The following is a 15,789-nucleotide window of genomic DNA, read 5'->3' as shown; positions in this document are numbered from 1 at the left end:
GAAGTCTCATTCGTCATCTTCAGGCTGGTGTTTTCGGCTTCGTGCTTCTAGGAGCAATATATATATATATATACTTTACCGTGCCAGGTGTTGCTGAATAGAGCCGCTCCTACTGCCACATTCCAGACGGCACTGCAAACACAGTGCAGCACACCCCCCAACCTCTTACCCCAATTTCGCCCAGCCAAGCAACCCAGTTCAGTTCTGCAGCCCCACACGGTGGGCCAAGTGTTGACAGAACAGCAAGGCGTTCTTTAAAACGAACATTTCCTCAAGAGGAGGCTCCAAACACATCCGTGTGAGCCCACCCTTCTGAAGCGAAACAGTCAACAGGGAGGCAAAATCCCACGAGGTTACTGCCCAGATTGCCAAGACCTCAGTGGGGGTCATCTAAGCTTGTAGGATTTGTAAGAGTTCTAACCCACAACTGGGAATCTGGGCTTGGTATCTCTGCTCAGTCCCCTCCCAAAAAAACATGTCGGGCATCTTTCTCACCAACCCAGAAAGATGAAATGGGACAATGTCACGCTCCTTGTCCCAAATACCTTCAAGCCAAGGCAGCATACGATCCAATGGTAACCGCGAAAGAATCCTTATCCATAAGTAAGCTTTTGAAAGACATCGTTCAAGCTGAAAAAGCTCAGAAACGTCTAAGACAGGGGTCAGCAACCTGCGGCTCTGGAGCCGCATGTGGCTCTTTCACCCCTCTGCTGCGGCTCCCTGTCACTCAAAATACGCGTCACAACCGCCAATGTGCGACACCCACCGGCATGTGATTTATTGAGCTTTATCAACCATGGATAAATCCAAGAAAAGAAAAGTTTCAGAAGAAAACAGAACGTTTAATTCAACTACATATGCCAGTTTTGTGGCCGCTCAAGAAATAGTCAGGTATGGGAAGGGTTTTGTGACTCCTGGTGTTTTCTTTTCTGTGGGAAATGGGTCCAAATGGCTCTTTGAGTGTTTAAGGTTGTAGACCCCTAGTCTAATATAACTTTCATGGCTAGACTTCCAAGTTCTGAGTTCCATTTAACCTACATTTTAACAGATTAAAACGAGTCTGGAAGGCAACAGGTTTCAAACATCAAGATATTCCTGATGTGTTTAACCCCTACCACACAAATATTTGAGATGTTTAGTGAAAACTGGATACTGAAATCTTAAAAAGACTTAATCCTATATATAAAGGTAAAGGTTCCCCTCGCACATATGTGCTAGTCGTTCCAGACTCTAGGGGGCGGTGCTCATCTCCGTTTCAAAGCCGAAGAGCCAGTGCTGTCCGAAGATGTCTCCGTGGTCATGTGGCCGGCATGACTCAATGCCAAAGGCCCACGGAACGCTGTTACCTTCCCACCAAAGGTGGTCCCTATTTTTCTACTTGCATTTTTTATATGCTTTCGAACTGCTAGGTTGGCAGAAGCTGGGACAAGTCACGGGAGCTCACCCCGTTACTTGTCTACACTACTGCCTACACTAGGGATTCGAACCGCTGGACTGCCGGCCTTTCGATTGACAAGCTCAGCTTCTTAGACACTGAGCCACTGCGTCCCATTAATCATATATATATATATATATATATATATAGGCAAAAGGGAAGCAATATGCTCCCTCCCACATATTGGGGTAGACCAGGTGCCTCAATAGAAAAACACTTAATCTCTCCCCTGGCTCAAGCTGATGAAGGGAGGAGAACTTGTGGCTCAGAGGTTAATACAACTGCCTAATATGCAGGCAGCCCAAGTTTGAATCCGAGTAAGGGTATGGCCAGTTGATGAGAGCTAAATAGCATGAAATAGATCTATACTAGTCTCCCTTTATTTATCAGCAAAATATAAATAATATATATACATATATATATAGTTGGATATATATACGCAACAAAACAAACAATTCAGGCACATCTACCAAGGGACAAGATTTATGGACGTCTATGGAGACTCTCAGTCATCCAGGTCATGATTGTCCCAACCCTTGGTTGTCTCTTTTTCAAAAGAGGCAACTGGACTTTCTGGTTTTTCTTCTCCAAGAAGCTTCTTTTCTGCTCGAAAAGAAGCAGAAGCTGAAGAAGCTTCTCAATAGGAGAAGCGAAACGTCTTCAAAGAAAAAACCAGAAAGTCCAGTTGCCTCTTTTGAAAAAAAGCACCTTTGGCACAAAGACTTATGGACTTTTCTCAGACTTACAGCCAAGGAGAAATATCTGCAAGCACATTGAGCACAAATCTTGTCCCAAGACCAACGGATGCCTCTGGTCCTTTTGTTGGCCAAGTCGCCTTTGCAAAGTGTGTCCACATTGGCACGTAAAGCAACCTTCCTTTTGGAGACAGCCTTAACAGAGACCATCCTACATGAACTAAAAGATCATTTTGGTTGACCTGTTCAGTACAGGGAGTCCTTGACTTATGACTGCAAGGGAGCCCCTCAAATTTCTGTGGCTAAATCTGTTGTTAAGCAAATTTTGTCTCGTCTTGCGACCTTTCTTGTCACCGTTCTTAAGTGAATCACTACAGTTGTTAAAAGTTAGCGACAGGGTTGTTGAGTGAATCTGGCTTCCCCATCGACTCTGCTCTGCAGAAAGTTAAAAAAAAACAACAAACAGAAAAGACAATCAGATGTCCCTGGGATACTGTGACCGTCAGAAATGCAAGCTGCCAAATGTCCACATTTTGATCATGTTGACCGTGGGGATGCTGCGACGGTCGTAAGTATGAAAAACAGTCATGAGTCATTTCTTTTGAGCACCATTGTAACTTTGAACTAAACGAACTGTTGTAAATTTTGGAGAAAATTGTTTGTTTTTTTGCCTAGGGACTTCTTACATAGTCTGACGTGGATTCTGTGTTATCAAAGGGATCCGGACAAATTTTGAACGGGGAAAACAGGTGGACGAGGGCCTGGCATATGTCGCTTGAGCCTTCTGGACACAGGATTCCAGAGGAAGACAAAAGTGGCATTGTGTGGGTGAAGGAATATCCCTTACTTTTCCTTCAGAAGTCAAGGGGGTCTTGCCTCAATAAGGGCAGGGGAAAACGAAGGAAAGAAGGAAGGAAAGAAGGATGGAAGGAAGGAAGGATGGATCTTAATTTAAACAAGGATCTCAGAAGAGGAAGGAAGGAAGGAAGAAAGGAAGGAAGGAAGGAAGGATATAAACAAGGATCTCAGAAGAGGAAGGAAGGAAGGAAGGAAGGAAGGAAGGAAGGAAGGAAGGAAGGAAGGAAGGATATAAACAAGGATCTCAGAAGAGGAAGGAAGGAAGGAAGGAAGGATATAAACAAGGATCTCAGAAGAGGAAGGAAGGAAGGAAGGAAGGAAGGAAGGAAGGAAGGAAGGAAGGAAGGAAGGAAGGAAGGATGGATCTTAATTTAAACAAGGATCTCAGAAGAAGAAGGAAGGAAGGAAGGAAGGAAGGAAGGAAGGAAGGAAGGAAAGAAGGAAGGACAGACAAGACACGAACAGGATGTAATGCAGGTAGTCCTTGACTTACGATCACAACTGTGCCAAAATTTCTGTCGCTAAGCGAGACATTTGTTAAGTGAGCTTTGCCCCATCTTACGACTTTTCTTGCCACAGTTGTTAAGCGAATCACTGCGGTTGGTAAGCTAGTAACACGGTTGTTAAGCGAATCTGGTTTCCCCGTTGACTTGGCTTGACAGGTGGTCACAAAAGGGGATCACACGACCTTGGGACACAGCAACGGTCGTAAGGGTGAACCCGTTGCCAAACGCCAGAGTTTTGATCACACGATCACGGGGCTGTTACCAAGTGTGAAAAGTCACTTTTTTTTCAGTTGGTTGTAACTTTGAATAATCACTAAATGAACTGGTGTACAAGCAGACCTTGACTTACAACAGTTCATATAGTGAACATTCAAAGTTACAATGGCACTGGAAAAAAAAATGACTCGTGACCGTTTTCCATACTCATGACCGTCGCAGCATCCCCACGGTCAGGGGTCTGCAACCTTAAACACTCAAAGAGCCATTTGGACCCGTTTCCCACACAAAAGAAAATACCGGGAGCCACAAAACCCTTCCCGTGCCTGACAATTTCTTGAGAGGACACAAAACTAGCAAATGTAGTTGAATTAAACGTTTTGTTTTCTTCTGAAACTTTTCTTTTCTTGGATTTATTCATGGTTGGCCTACCGGGGGTTGAAAAGCTCAATAAATTGCGTGCCGACGGGTGTCGCACATTGGCAGTTGTGACGCATATTTTGAGTGACAGGGAGCCGCAGCAGAGGGGTGAAAGAGCCACATGCGGCTCCAGAGCTGCAGGTTGCTGACCCCTGCCCACGCTCAACATGATCAAAATTTGGACAACTTGCATTTAGGACGGTTAGAGTGTCCCAGGGACATCTGATTGTCTTTTCTGTTTTTTGTTTTTTGAACCTTCTGCAGAGCAGAGTCGATGGGGAAGCCAGATTCGCTAAATAACCCTGTCGCTAACTTTATCAACCGTAGAGATTCACTTAAGAGCGGTGACAAGAAAGGTCGCAAGATGAGACAAAATTTGTTTAACAACAGATTTAGCCACAGAAATTTGGGGGCCGGGGGGGGGCTCTGTTGCAGTCGTAAGTCGAGGACTCCCTGTAGTGAATGGGTCAACCGAAATTATCATTTAGTTCAGATAGGATGATCTCTGTTAGGGCTGTCTCCAAAAGGAAGGTTGCTTTGCGTGCCAGTGTGGACACACTCTGCAACGGCAACTTAGCCAACAAAAGGAATTGAATTTTCTTCCCCTCTTCTACTGCGCAGTGCCAGCTATCCAACACTTTTTTCTTTGAATGCATGAAAACAATCATTTGTTAGCCACTCTATGTGTCTGGATGAGAGGTCTCCAACCTTGGCAACTTTAAGTCTTGGCGGACTTCAACTTGATGGAATTGAAGTCCATCAAGGCTTAAAGTTGCCAAGGTTGGAGACCCCTGGTCTAGAGAGTTGTTTGTTTCTTCAAAGAGTGGGTTTTTTAAAAAAAAAATAAAATACAAGTAGTCCTCAACTTACGACTTCAACGGAGCCCGAAATTTCTAGTGCTGAATGAGATGTTCGTGAAGGGAGTTTTGCTCCCTTTGGACGACCTTCCTTACCACTGCCATTAACTGAATCCCTTGCAATCGTTAAATTAGTGACACGGTTGTTAAGCAAATCTGGCTTCCCCCTTGACTTTGCTTGGCCAAAGGTTCGCAAAAGGGGAATCCCCTGACCCTCCCCAAGTCGCTGTGACCATCATAAATAGGAGTCACTGGCCCAGCGCCTGAATTTTACCACATGACCGGTTGTGACTGTTGAAAAACGGTCCCGCGTCACTTTTGAAAGCGTCGTCATCGCTTTGAATGGTCACTAAATGAACTGTTGTAAGTCGAGGGCTACCTATACTTCTTTTAAGGTTGTTGTTTTTTTAAAAAAATAAAAAAAATTGTGAGGCTGCCCCCAAGCCATTCTGGAACTGGGCGGTCCAGAAATTCAGTCAGTAAATAAATCATACTTAAGCACGTTCAATTAAAAGGAGAAAGAAAGGAAAAGATTCCACTAGAAATACTTCAGCGGCTGAGAATTTCAGCGGCTGCCCCCCAAAAGATGACATTTGACACACCTCAGCTTGAAAGCTTAGAGAGGCCGACAGTCCTTTTTAGCAAGTTTTCAGCTCTGTCACTAAAAGCGAAGTTCATCCCTCATTTACAATTTTCTTCAGCAGAGACACGCTGCATATAAACCATCCTCCTGCATGTGGCGGAAAATATCTTTGAAGGCGAGACGATTCCCTCTTCCTGCCCACCGGAGCCTCCCTCCTCATGGCCCGCCCCGCAATAAACCGAGCAGCGAGATGCCCCCCCCCAAACTTTGAGGAATATGCAAAAGGCAAACAATGCAGACCCTATGTAACTGACATGGGACTTCCTCTACGACTGATTCACAAAAGGCGTGTGCTCGGAGCTTAATTCGAAAGCGAAGGAAGGCATAGCCGTCACCAAGCGGGTGGTGGAGCGGGGGGGGGGGGAAAGGGGCACGGATTGTTCTTTACCGAAAAAGGCTGCCATCAAAAAAACAACAAAAAAGCCATTTTCCAAGGTTTGGAAGTCGCCAACTTCTCTTTCGGCAAGCAACCGATTCCGGACCTGCCAGATGTCATGGAAGGCATGCCTTAACAGCCGCAGGCCTCAGCTCAGCCCATCCTTCCCTACTAACGAGATGACAATTATGTACACAACGACACAGGACGGATCTTTTGCGCTTGCACACCAGCTCGGTCCAACGTGCTTCCTACTCCAAGGAAACGGAACCGTGTTTCCTTTCCTCTCCTCCTGCGGCTGCCGTACACAAACTTTTGGGCCCCTCTCCAAAACAAGATAGGTCGGTAGGTCTCTCTCTCTTTCTCTCTCTCCTTCTCTCTCTCTCCCTCTCTCTCTCCCTCTCTCTCTCCCTCGCTCTCAGCAAATGGGCTCAGCGAGTTTCCCTTTCTCGCCATGCAGCCAGCCTCACCGGCGGGAGGAACCCGATTGTGGAAACCTGTCGCAGCTGCAAATTAGCATGATGCTTCGAAAAACACAGGCGGCGAACAAGGCGAAGGAAGGGGAGGGGGGGTGAAGAGAGGAAGGGAGCCTCTCCCAGATCTTTTTGGAAGAACTGGAGAAGAATAAAATCTCCACCCAACTCGGCCTCACAACCCCCAACCCACCTTCCCCGGCCTCTCTGTTTGGAAGGCTTGATGAGTTCCTGTTCCCGAGGGGGAAAAAAGCCAGGATGCCTGCGGGGATCGATCCCCGGTTCGATCACCTGTTGGGGCAAGTTAGAAGGGGGGCATCGGTTCTCCTCTCTGCCATCAGGCCACGTGCGGTTCTCCAAGCGGCAGGGCCAAGTAAAGAAGCCCGGCTGGCCGAGGATGGCATTTGGCAGGCAGGGAAATACCTAAGGTGCCAAGGGAAGGACCTCTGGCTGCAACCTGCCCCAAAGCAGTGGACCTCTGCAGCCGGCCAGCCAGCCACTTCGGGCTGGGCACGGCTTCTGCAACTCAGCGAAGTCCTCGTCCTGTGCAACCCTTCCTCCGATCGCCTCTTTTTTCCTTCTTCTTCTTCTTCCCCTGCTTCCTTTTCAAGCCCAGGCCTCGGCTCCTCCGACCTCTCTCTCTCTGTCTCTCTCCCCCACAACAGCAGCAGCCGGCGAGGTTGCAAGCTTCCTCCGCCGGGGACGCAACCTTGGTATCCACCAGGCCAAGCCAGGCAAAGTTGCCCGCTTCTCCAGCCTCCCTTCCCCCGCTTGCTCAACAGCCGCGCACCGGAGCTGCCAGCCTGCTTTGCCACTTATCCTGGCTCGGCCCGCTTGGCCGATCGGGCTTCTTTTTTTTGCGCGCTGCCGAGCTCCGCGGCATCGCTTGCGGGGCGGAGTGAGCTCCGCCTCCGACCGTGCACACCGACCGACCGACCGCTGCCTCCAGCCCCGGAGCTCGCTTGCTCTCTCTCTCTCTCTCTGCCCGCCCGCCCGCGCGCTCCTCCCCGGCTTCCTCGCCAACCCATCCGCCAGGCTGCCCGTTCCCTCGGGGCCGTCGCGGGCATCGCCCTTGTCTCTTGTTTTTTTTTGGAGGGGGGGGTGGTTTGGGGAGGTGGGGAAGCCGGCGCAGATGCAGAGGGAGTCTCCAACCCAGCCAAGGAGCCTCTCTAACGCCCCCACCCCACCGCAAAAGCGAAAGGAAGGGTCCCCCTCGACGGTTCCTTTTGGGCGGGGGGGGGGGAAGAGAAGGAGGCTGCGATGGGGATTTGTGGGGGGGGACACCAGAAGGGACGGAGAGGGGCTCCGATGGGGCGCTTCCTTACCCCGATCTCTCCCCGCCCTCCCCACTTTCCCAGCCAGGAAGGAATTGGGGGGGAGGAGGGTGGAAGGGGCGCCCGCAGGGGGAGATAATGCCGTCCTTCCCCCCCTCCCTCCCCAAACCTTCGACGTGCAGAGAGCTTTTCCTCCCCAGCGAAGAGAAAGTGGAGATGGGTTGAGGGGAGGAAGAGAGAGAAAGAGAGAAAGAGAGAAAGAGATAGAAGAGGCTTCTTCCCGGATTGACCGCCCCGTCGATGGAAGGGAGGGGAGAGAGGGGGGGAGGAGAGAGAGGGAGGGGGGGCAGGCAGGCAGGCAGGCGCGTCCGGGCAGAGCTGCTTCCTCTCCTCACTCTCTCTCTCCCCCCCCCTCCGCCCTTCCCTTCCCTTCTCCCCGGCTGGAAGGGCCGTCGAGAAAGCGGCTCGGCTGCTTCCTGCTGGACGGAAGGGGATCGCGAACGACCCCACACCCGTCCAAGGGGCTCGGGAAGAGAGCCCGCGGGGGCGCTGCTGCTGCTGCTGCCTGCCAGCCCCGTCACTCTTGGACGGGACCTTACCCGGACGGACGGACGAGCTCTTGAGTGGGGGGGGGGAGGAAAGGGGGGGGTTAAAAGGAGGCGAGGCGGGGGTCGCGCGCGAGGAAAGGGCCGCGGTCCAAGGCCCGCTCCCTGTTTCCATGGAAACCTCACTCACACGCCGCGGCCCCCCCCTCCTCTCTCTCCCTCCCCGATGGCGACGGAGTGAGGGGGGTTGTGGGGGGGGGGAAGGAAAGGAAGGAAGGCGGGCGGGCGAGCGAGCGCGACGGGCCTGAAGAAGGGAAGCGGCGGAGACGCACCTGCTCCCGGGGCGGGCCCCCTCCGAGGGACCGGCGTCGTCCGGGGAAGGTGGGGAGGGGGTGTTGGTGGTGGTGAGGTCAGCCTCAGGGAAGCCCAGCCCGAGCGGAAGGGCCGGACGGACGGACGGCGCGGCGGGGCTTTGGCGGCTCCCCCTTCTTCGCTCCCACAGCCGCGGCGCCGGCGGCGGCACCACCACCACCACTGGCAGCCGGAGAGTGCGAGGACGGAGGAGAAGCCAGGCACGGCTGCTGCCGCTGCCGAGTCCTGCCGCTGCTGCAGGGCCTGCCGGGAAGTGTAGTCCGGCCGCCCGGCGGCCCCCCACGCCCACACCGCACCCGGCCCTGCCCTGCGGACTACCGCTCCCAGGCTGCACCGCGGCAGGCCCTGCCCGTATGGGAAGGGGAAGGGTGGTAGTGTGTGTGTGTGTGTGTGAGGGGAGGGGAGGGGGGGTTTATTCCGAGCCAGCCGAGTCCGGAGAGGGAAAGAAGAAGGGGGGGGGAGGGAAAGCGAGGGGGGAGGGAGGGAGAGGAGGGGCTTTGCGCCCTGCCCGGGGAGGAGGGGGAGGGGCTGGGCAAGGGCGGGTCCGTCCTCCACCCGAGGGGAGGGAGAGATAAGAAGGGGTGGGTCGAGGGATCAGCGCTGGGGGCAGCCGTGAGACTCGCAGGGCTCCGAGGGACCCCCTTGGTCCGGCCTGGGGAAGGTGTGGGAGGGGGGGAATGATGAGAGAGAGAGAGAGAGAAAGAGAGAGGGGGAGAGAGAGAGAGGGAGGGGGGGCTTCTCAGTGTTCCCACGCAGGGCGCCAAAAGCTCGCGTGGGTGGGTGAGTGGGTGCGTGGGTGGGTAAGGGGCGCCTCCATCCGAAAACGGGGCGCCCCACTTCTCTCCCCCATCCAGAAGATCACGGGACCCCCGCGGGAGGGAGAGAGAGAGAGCATGTATGGGGGGGGAGGGAGGGAAGGGTTGAAGGCTGCAGCTGGGGAAGAAGAAGAAGAAGAAGAAAAAAAGGACGGGGAGGGGATGGGGGGGGTCGCGCGCGTGGAAAGGGCCAGGTGTGTGTGCCCCGCGGAGCCCTTTCGCGCCCACGGGGATCCGCCAAGCGCACCGCCCAGGGCAGGGCAGGGCAGGGCAAGGTTGGCGGAGGTGGTCCCGCTGCAACCGACGGAGGGGAAGAAGAAGAAGAAGGAAAAAAAAAAAATCCCCGCACGAGGCAACTCGGCGGGGGCTGCAGATTCTTTCCCCACCCCCCACCCCCCCAAAAAAATCCCCGGCATCGGCGTTACCTGCCCGCGGCCCGAGGTCGCCTCCTTTCCCGCCGCTGCCGTCCCCAGGCCCGGTTAGGAGGAGCAGCTGCTGCTGGTAGTGCCGCCGTTGTTGCGCGGGGTTTGGGGCTCCGCACCTGCGTCGCCTGGGCGCACCCTCGGATCCAAGTGGCGCAGCGCAGTGGGCGCCCGAGCCTGGGAAGTGGTGGGGGGGGGATGCTGCTTTGCCCCTTTCTCCAGGCGGCTCCGAAGCCCTTTTGCTCTCCCCGGGGAAGGAAGGAAGGGAAGGAAGGAGGAGGGTGGGTGGGTGGCGGGGCGGAAAAGCAGCGCTTTGCCTGGCCTGCTTTTACCTCCTTCCGTCGCTTGCCTCGGCTCCTCTCGGGGATGCAGCCGGAGGGAGGCGCCCCAGCTTCGGCCGGACGATCGCCTCTCTGGGAGAGGGGACTCAAACCCCCTTCGCCGACGCCGGCCACTTTCCGTCTGCCTTCCCTTTTTTCTCCTGCCTTCCTTCCCTGCCTCCCTCCCTCGCCGGTCTTCCCGACGCCCGTCCGTGCAGCGGAGAAGTTGCTTTTTTAGCTTCCAAGGCCCCGATCGCTGGCCCGGCCTGCTTGCCAGTCGCGGCGGCGGCGGCGGCAGCGGTAGAGCAGAAGCCAAGCGCCCCCAGCACGCCGCGGCGCGCCGCCCTTGCTCAGCCCGGCCCCCCTGTGGGCCGTCTCGGCCGCGATCGAGTCCGGCTTCCCCCTCCCCTGGGCCCGTCTTCGCCACTGCCCAAAGGCCCTCCCCTTCGGCCGGGCTGGGACCCTCCTCTCTGCCCCCCGGCTCCACCGCGGGCCGCCTCTTTGCGCCCCTTGCTTCTTCCCCCGGGTGGCAGACCGTCTAAGGACCGGGCTTTTGCGGAGGGAGGGAGGGGGGGGGAAAGTATTATTGCACCGCCACCTTCCACCTTTTTTTTCCCCCTGCTGCGTTTTGCCTCCCGGTTCCCGATGCTCCGGGGCTGCTATTCTTTTCTTCCCCCCCCCCCGCCTTCTCCAAACCGGCGATCTTCTCCTTTCTCTACCTCGCCCGCCCCGGCTCTTCTTGGCAATTCCCCCTCCGAGGCTGTGCGTCGAGATCCGGGGTGCCTGGGTGGCTTGGGAGGTAAGGTTGGCTTCGCCCCCGGTTCCTTTTCGGGGCTTCCCCCCCGCCGCGCTTCGCCGGCTCACCACCGATCTCTCGGTGTTGACTTCCTAAACGGGCGATCTCGGAAGAGAAGCGACTTTCTCGGCCTCCTGGCTGCTGCTGCTGCTGCTGCTTTCTTCCAGCCGGCCCTAAAAAAAAAAAAAGAAAAGAAAAGAAAGAAAAAATAAGCGAGAGAGAGAGAGAGAGAGAGAAGAGGGGAGGGGGCGTTTTTACATCGTGCCGGGGCTGCGATGCTCTAAACGTGGAAGGCTCCTTCTTCTTCCAGCGCTACTTTTTGTAATTGGGGAATGGAAGATGGGGAGAGTTGGGGGGGGGGGAAACCAGGATAGGGTGGTGGGAATGACCCCCAGCCTGGTCATTGATGAAGGGCAACGGATGATGGGGAAGGGCTGTGGCGGGTGGGAGATCCCCAAGATCTCACCGAGATCACCAAGTTGTCCAGCAGGCCTGGATGGGATTAGCATCCTAGTTGGGTACCCTTCGGACGGTCCCATCAAGGCAGACTTCAAAGACTTCAAACCGGAGGCTCCTAATGGGACAGGTACCATTTTTTTAAAAAAAAATGTTTTCGCTTTCCCTCCAGCTTCGCTCTTAAAAGCCCAGAGCCACTTCCTGGAGTAAAGAAGGAGCAAATAAGCCGCCCCAGCTGTCTCGAAATGGATGTCCTTCATTTCTGACTCTTGGTTCTAGATGCTGAGTTTGCCGGCTGGTTTTGGGGCAGGGAACCGGACGATTCAGACAATGATCGACTTCACAATATCAACTTCTTTTCCAGCTTTCCTGAAAGAAGTTAGATTGGGGGGGACGCCTGATGCCGAGCCCCAAAGAATGAGTTGATTGCTTCCAGATCAAACCCCCAATTCGTCATACCGTGGGTTACACCGAGGCTTGTTTTAGCCCCAATTTGGCGAACGGGCCATGGCAGCCTTGTGCATAAACTGTGGCTTGCAAACTGCGGGGCTGAGTTCAGGACAGGGGGGAAAAAAAAAACACCTGAGCCTAAAGTGAGAAGAGCAATAGCATTTTGACTTATATATCGCTTCAGCCCTCTCTAAGTGCTTGTAAACTCAAAAAGCATTTATGCCGCTGCCTTTCCTACGCCATTTGCAGGGTGGAAATTTCATATACTTCACCGAGTGGTTGTAAGAGCAATAGACTCATATTACAGAAATGTTTCTTTTTCTTCCCATTACAACGACTCGTTCACAAGAAGAGTGCAAGTACTTAATTATCTATGGATTCCTACCGTGTAGAATTTCTCCTGTGTTCTTTGTACCGGATAACCCAATTCCCACATTGCATGAAGGCAAAACCTCTTTAACCTGTGTTCTATAACAATATACCCACATCCACTGGGATATTTCCAGTGCGCTAAGCCATCAACACTGTTAGTTTATGGACCACAAGAGCTGGATCAACTCGACACACTACCAAACCAAAGCCCAACTCACCTTGCTTGCACAACACCCAAAAATGGACTGAGCCACAATTGACTAGGCCAAACCATCATTGGCTAGTCTGTGCATCAACCTGTTGGGTGAATCTAGCTGACACTGTTGGTTTAGGTGCATCCGAACAATACCATTAATTCAATAAACCATTGCTAAGAGTGCTATGGGTTAATGAAGGATGTGCACAATCACACCGAATCTTAAGCTAGGCGGCATGGACTGGTTCACGTAACAACCTGAGCTTGCAAATTACTCAACCACAGTTTGGTTTGGTGATCCCAGAACCTGGGACTTCAGTATGCACTGAGACTAGTATGCCAAGGTTCCATGCAGAAAACCCTGGCTGCATTAGAAGCTGTTTTTAAAAGGCCTTACTGCTGTGTAGTAAGTAAGTACTGTGTAGTAGTAAGACAGTAGTATGGAAATTGTAAGTGCCCAGCCCATGTAAACTTCAACTTGGTATGGCTCCCACTTAAGGTGGTGAGAACAACTCAGGATGGATAAGTTGCAAGCAAAAGAAAAATAAGGCTTCCCAATTTGCAACTTTATCTGCTTGGTAAAAAAAGTGCCTTGGATAAATAATACTACAGTTCTGGGAAGGTGATCATTTACTTTTCCAAAGAACCCGGAAGGCCAGACAGGGAATAATGGATGGAAACTGAACAAGGAGAGATTCAACCTGGAAATGGGTTGGAGAAATTTCCTGACACTGAGAGCAATCAACCCATGGAACAGAAGTTGCCTTGGGAAGTTGTGGGAGCTTCATCGCTGGAAGCTTTCAAGAAGAGACTGGGCTGCCATCACAATCAGAAATGGGGTAGGGTCTCCTCCTTGGGTGAGGAGTTGAACTAGAAGACTTACAAGGTCTCTTCCAACTCCTTTAATCTGTATCTGTACTTTCATCAATGACAGATCTGCAAGTGCCTAAGAAGGGAATTCTTTGGTAGCTATCCTTGCACTGGCATACTCTACTTAATTTATTTATTTTCCGAGCCGAGAGCATTAAAAGAGCACTCGATTTGAGATCTATGTCACCCTTAAGAGCAGGCATGTGTGAATAGGCACAACGGATCAAATGGCACCAGCAGAAGTCTGCTATCATTCAGTAAAAGCTCACACGTAGTTTCTAAGGAAGATTCTTCCTATGCCTGCAGGAGCCAGACAACCAACGAAGGACATAGCAACATAAGGTCATAGTGGACTGTTGAATCTACGAACTGCCATGGCTTAAAAAAAAGGACAACTCACCGTTCACTTGGAAAACCAGAAGCAGCTAAAACCTTGGCGATTCGGTTCGCCTATCACGCTGTCTGGATTTGGTTCGGTATGCTGGGAAAACCTAAACCAAAAACACAGATGGTTTAAACAGAACGTGAAGAGGCAAAGCCTCTGGAAACATATAGGATAACGTAGGTGCAGGAGACACATTTGCAAAACGACTGTTTCTCGGCTGATAAGGGGCCCAAATCAGCAGCGGGTCTTTCAGGAAAAAATATATATTTTCCCGGTTTTCCTCTGAAAGTGGAGATGCCAGGGACGGGGAAAAAAAAAAAGCAGGTATGTAATAATTACGTTAGCTCGGTATCGGCAATATCCAATTATTAGCACATGTAGTTTGGAGGCAGCGTGATAGGGTTATCAAGGAGCCTTGATGGAGCAGCGGACTAAAGCGCTGTTAAATAGTTGCCAGCTGCCTGCAATTACTGCGAGTTCAAATCTCACCAGGCTCAAGGTTGACTCAGCCTTCCATCCTTTCGAGGTAGGTAAAATGAGGACCCGGATTGTGGGGGCAACAAGCTGACTTTGTATGAAAAGAACACCGCTGGGGGGGGGCAAAAGCACTACTAAGCAGGTATGTACAAAAGTATGAAGGCTATTGCTTAACGCATTGTAAGCCGCCCTGAGTCTCCAGAGAAGGGCGGCATATAAATCGAACCAATAAATAAATAAATCAAGCCTTAGCACTGCTTTCCATTCATAAGCCTGCTTTTCATTTCGATCTCAATTCTGGAAGGATCAAATAGAGAGTGTGGCCCTATGCAAATGCAGAAGGTTTCTCCCATCAGATACCCATCTTTTAAGGAAGCAGAGCAGATGCCAAGCAGGATGATTAAATGAACTCGGTTCTCACATCCCAACAAGCCACGGTTTGCTTAGCAAGCTCCACTGACCAGGTTCGCTCACCCCGGTACCCGTTCCAAATCTAACAAGCCGCATGATAACCGAACCCAGCCCTATAAGAGATCTGTGAATTATTGGCATCATCGTGTCATCCAGCACCACTTTCTTCCAAATTTTGCATCTTTTTTTTTAAAAAAAACGGAGATTCCCAGAAACAAGCTGTTAAAAAGTTCAGCTCGCCGGATTCAGAAGTCCACCCCATCCCTATTCTGAATTTGTGAATGAAAAAAAAAAAAAATACATTTAGCCCAATTTTCTTCCGGTTCTGAAGATTCTGGCCAAAGGCAGCATTTTTCCTGACCTGAAGCAAAGGGGAAGTTTTGGTGATGATGTGGTAGTTGTGGTTGATCAGAAAATGCCAATTAAATTTCGCAGTTCAAAGGCTAATGGATGGAACGGGACCCGTAGAAGAATTGTGGGGTTTTTTTTTTTTTTTTTTTTTTGGTGGTTGTTGGAAACAAAGTGGGTCTCCCTGTTCCACCTTCTCTTGCCTTGGGGAGGTGAGGATGTGATCCCAGTTACGGCCTTTTTAGTTATCCTGCGGGATAACCGAGGCACCATTTCCCTGGCATGGAAGTGAAATCTTACAAAGAACAAAGCTGCATACATTTCATATCTCCTCCCTGCCTGTCTATGCAAAAAAAGGGGGGAAAAGGGGGGAGTCAGTCTCCAACAGACCCTATTGAGGGCTGCTGGAATCTGTCTCTGCCTGCTGGAAATAAGGAAGAATTGGAGAGAGATTCCCCATCCCCAAAAATGACCGATGTTTTTAAACATTTCGGAGAACTTGTTTCCCTTAGGAGAGGAGCACTGTGGTTTGTCGTAAGACGACCCTCCGGAAACCTTTAGCTAAATTTGAGCCAGAGCCATGCCTCTGAGCATGTGTAAAGAGTCCCCACCACCACACACACACACACACACACAATGCTACACAGGTTCCAAGAGTCTAGGCCAGGGAGAAGGAAGCCAGGATTTAAAACAGGTGAATTCTGGGATTTTGTGGAGATTCTCAACCTTCCAGATCGTGGTTGTCCCAAAAGTGCTTTTTTCCCCAAAAGGCAGCTCGACTTTGTTTTTTCATTTGAAAAC

General features: G+C 51.8%; 1 protein-coding gene across 6 annotated transcripts in view; it reads right to left on the bottom strand.

Moving 5' to 3' along the window:
* BCORL1 (BCL6 corepressor like 1) overlaps positions 1-15,789 on the bottom strand; it is a 64,363-nt gene that overhangs the window by 32,790 nt on the left and 15,784 nt on the right. For 2 of the 6 annotated variants that reach the window (XM_087877554.1, XM_060692120.2), the window contains exons 2-3: positions 13,768-13,858; positions 10,947-11,196 (exon numbers count right to left, since the gene is read on the bottom strand). The gene's annotated coding sequence lies outside the window, so the exon portion shown is untranslated. Of the gene's footprint in view, positions 1-8,630; positions 8,909-9,910; positions 10,052-10,239; positions 10,352-10,946; positions 11,197-13,767; positions 13,859-15,789 lie in introns of those variants that run through there. The other 4 variants (XM_087877555.1, XM_087877558.1, XM_087877557.1 and 1 more) reach the window with 3 other exon arrangements.

Source organism: Pantherophis guttatus, chromosome 12, assembly GCF_059756535.1.
Source record: "Pantherophis guttatus breed Tessera chromosome 12, ASM5975653v1, whole genome shotgun sequence".
NCBI classification, from domain to species: Eukaryota; Metazoa; Chordata; class Lepidosauria; order Squamata; family Colubridae; genus Pantherophis; species Pantherophis guttatus.
This window is presented reverse-complemented; position numbering and strand designations above follow the sequence as displayed.